The following is a 4,392-nucleotide window of genomic DNA, read 5'->3' on the forward strand; positions in this document are numbered from 1 at the left end:
AAAAGGAAGAAACCGTGGAACACGGGGTGTCGCTGAACCGGACCGGATAATTTACGTATCCGTTCGCTAACCTTGCGGATGCTCGCTGAACGCGTCGAACGACAAAAGCTTAACGAAACTGTATTATTTCTGCGAGTCCGGCGCGGCATGCCGATAAAAAGAACTAGCAAACGGTTACGAGCTCGACACCCGGAGCGTCGCTTGGATCTGGCAGAAGACGGTACGATACGCGAAACATTGGACGGATAAAACGAACACCGTCGTTCATCGATAAACAGAGCCGCTGTCGTAACGCGTTCTGTCGTGACGCGCTCGAGCAAAGTGTTGGAAATTTGTCGTGCTCGAACGATCGTAGCTAAACTCGGACGAAACGTGGCGGCTTCCAGTTGTTCGTTGTTAGTCGTTTCCAATGGGATACGGCGGTCGAAGGTAAGGTCGAAGGTAAAATAAAAAGCTGTTAACGAGATCGTCTACGACGGTGAGAATCCATCGGCGATAGCCGCAATTCCGTCCGAGTAAACGGCAACCTACTCGCTACAAACCTAATCGTATCCGTGTGCTCGTGATTGGTATATCTTGCCACGTCGATAGACCGCCAGCGACAGGTGCTACGTATCGATCTTATTAGACAGGAGGAACAATGGCAAACAAATCACGATCGCGTCAATGTCTATACGTACAACGACGCAAACGGAAACGTTTGTCCACCTGATCGTTCGTAGTTAGACCTGTCGGACCAGCGAAATTCTCGATCGAGCGTTCTCGACCGAGCATTCGCCAGCACAACTTTTCGCTCCTCTTCTTACGCCTCCTACGAGCGTGCGAGGTAATCTGGCAAGTTTCGTCTCGTCGAGCGTTGTCCGGCGATGTAATCGCGAACACGACGTCGTCCGGACAAATTAGACCGCGTCGAGCAGCTGTTGAAGCCGCAATGGCTCCCGAGGCGGACCGAGAAAGTGCATCTGACGGCTTAACGACTTTTCGTCGGCGAACCGGCAAAAAATAGGCCAACTTTCGTCCAAAGTTTTCTTGCTTTTCTCCGCACGGATAACCGCTTACAACGGTGAACTTTGTCTTTGGCAGTGACGTTGCCCGAACGTTGACGTTGGTCGTTACGTTCGATAAATGGGCCGCGAGGGGAGCGCGACTCGGGCGGACCCCACTCGGCCCTTTCGAAGCGGTCTCGTCTGGCGTACGAGCTGCCCACTTAAATAATATCCTCTCCGAATTTAAATTAAAATTGCTCGCCGCGCCTTCCTTCCCTCGTTCAATTAGTCCGCGTTCGCTGCGGTTTCAACTAACTTTTAAACGTAAATAACGAACCTATAAATTCGCCGAATTCTCGCAATTCTTTGGAAACAGACTGAAATTTCGGTGAAATTTCGGTTTTCTTCTTTTTCTTTTTTTTCTTTTTTTTTCAGTTTCCTTCGGTGAAACAGATTCGCCAAATTGACCGCGAACGTTTTAAAGTGGAAAAAACTGTTGTAATTTAGAAAGAAATACGAACGCGACGTTGCTAGAAGAAAGGAAAAGATTCCGGCACGCGAGCTTCGAGGGTGTCCGTTTGTGTCTCGGAGGAGCAACAAACGTCCGGGGCGAAAAGAAAAATAGACGCGTGGAATAACGCGTGGTTCTCATTGGCAAACGCTGTACGAAGAAAACGAGGCGACGAAAGACTGCGAAGATATCGAGACCACTCTGTTCCCCGACACGCGTGTAGACGCTGAAAACAGGATAAGCTGTATCATCGATACCGAAAGCTGATTTTACCGCACTAATCGGAGAAATCTACTTGTTTGGCAACGTAGTTTTGCGAGATAGCTAACGTCGAGAATTTGCCCGTATGTTTCGGATTCTCGGCAACACGGATAACGACAACGTGTCTCTGGAAATACACTCGCGAAACTTTTGACAAAGATTTCGCCATCAGCCGCCTTAAGCGAAGTACCTTCTTCCTCGTTTGATCGATAAAAGCTAATACGAAATCACAAGACAAGGATCTCTTTATCCCGAAAATATATATGGAGAGTCGTGAACGCGCGCTATAACATACAGGCTGGAACGAACGAGAGAAGAGACGGTATCGCGATACCGATATCTACTTGAAACGCGAGATAAAGGAACGAGGGAGCAGCTCCTCCCTTTCGGCGCTCGGTATTCCATCGATGACGATCGTTTCGACGTCCAACGGACTAAATACGTGTAACAACGAGAGCTGGAATTACCAATTACCAATACGAAGGTAAGTAGGTGTCTGTTTTCTTTTGCTCGACGCGTCGAAATCAACGCGCGTGTGTTTTGCAAAGTTTGAGAACAACGACGCGTCGAACGTATTTCAGCGATTCGCAAACTGTAACCGTTTCCTCGATATTGTCCTATAGATCAGCTACTAACTAAATTGTTACGAATTTTCAGTTCGTTCCGTTCTCGTTCTCGTTCTCGTTCTCGTTCTCGTTCCATTTTCACGCTCTTTTCGCGCACCAACGTATGAAACGGACAGAGATTCGATGGTTACACGCGCGTCATCGTACTAGGAGACGTATCAAAGTCTCGCACAGAAGGATCAGTCTGGCGGAAGATCACACGGATGTCACAGGTAGCATATTCGAACATCATGCGGGACGTACGTCTCGCAGGCAATCTGTTTATGCGTTATTGTCCCGTCCTTGAACGGAATAATTTTCAAACAGCCGCGGGATATGCGCATCTGTTACGATACGAGCGTTACAAATACCGCTGACACTTTCTCTCGCCAGCAATATCTCGCTCGGTAGAAACGCTTCGCCGCCTGCGTTTGCTGACAACGATCCTGGAAAATCTCGATTCTTTGCCTCGACAACGTCTTACGATGGTCGCCGCTGTAAAAACGAGAAAACGTAAACGGAACGTGTAAACGAATAAACAGGCAAGTTTGTCGAAGCAACTCGAAAAACTAGAACCTGTGAGAGCCGCGTTTCAACGCAACAAACACCACCTGTAAATATTCAGCCATCGCGCAGACAGCTTTCAATCGAGTCGTCGTCGATCGGCCGCTTTTTTCTGGCGTTTGCCCGTGAACGCGAGCAACCGTGCCCTGTCGAATCTGTCGATACGCAGAGCGCCGAAAACAAGACGCGACGTTCGGCGGAACGTGCCCGACCGATCGTTCACCTTTAGCCGCGGAATCAACGCGAGAGAATGAACTAAAAGGTTCGATATTGCTGAAACGGCGCCCGTAACGCGGATCGAACGACGCGCCAACGACCGTGCGTTATAAACCGATCTCTCGAAAGCCGTTCTGTGCGTCGCGCGATCGTTTTAATACGTTGGAAGCTCGCTCTCGCGAGAATCACCGCCCATTCAAACTCGCGTCTCCGAACGTCGTGCAAAGCAAATATCTATCTATTATCCAGCCACCGAAACCTTTCCTCCCTTTCGCCGACGTCACTCCTCTCCTGGTAAACTCGAGTGCATCCGTTTAACGACGGAACGTTTCCGCAACATTAATTCTCTTTTTCCTCGTTCCTTACGCGCTGATTCGCCGATCGAGTCTTCTATTCGCAGAGACGGCGTCGAGACGGTCACCACGGTTTTTACGTTGGTAAAACGCGGCAATACGTTTTACAAAGCCGCTTAAACGCACCGTGACTATTGGCTATTAACGTATCCTATTATCGCAACAATGCGAAACTTTTCTCGTATATCGGTCGAATATCGAGAAAAAGGCACTTTGGATTTTCACGCTTTTCCAATATATCGCTAAACGCTAAAGACGTTTTAAACAACTTTTTCCTGCGCATACGTGCAACCGATGCGGCGTTTGGTCTTAGTGTTGCGGTTATGCGGGAAAGTAGGCCTCGGTTCTCGAAGCTCGATGTAGGTAGCAGTATCTAATATTAATCCGCTCACCGCCGTGGCATTTTTTATGTTTACACCGATAAGGGTAAGCCGTGAATATTGCTAAATACTATAACCCGACCCAGCTTGGAAACTCGGGCCGAGCTACGTGTAATATTTTTCCGTGTAATTCGTAATTGAAGGCCGAGCGCCGGCCGTGCGTATAGGACAAAACCGTTCGAAACGTCGAGCTTCGCAACGTATTTCGAAAGCATCGAGATCGAAGGTGGCCTCATTTTTTCGAATATTTATCGACTCTCGAATCGTTGCGCTTCTCCTCGTATTCTCCGCATTCGTCGTCGAAAACGGCGATCAAACGAGCGATAGAAAATTTTAGTTAAATTTCGCGTCATTCTGTATTTTCCTTCGCAACTTGCCCTCGATTATCGATTATTTCTTATCGTAGAACAAATTATCCAGGAAAAATCTTACAACGTGCTATCGTCAGCGTGATTTCCTTCTGTGATTCGCTCGTGTCGGGCAACACCAGCCTCGTTCGAAAAGTTCGAGGGGCGG

This window comes from Bombus impatiens, unplaced genomic scaffold, assembly GCF_000188095.3.
Source record: "Bombus impatiens unplaced genomic scaffold, BIMP_2.2 scf_0233, whole genome shotgun sequence".
NCBI classification, from domain to species: Eukaryota; Metazoa; Arthropoda; class Insecta; order Hymenoptera; family Apidae; genus Bombus; species Bombus impatiens.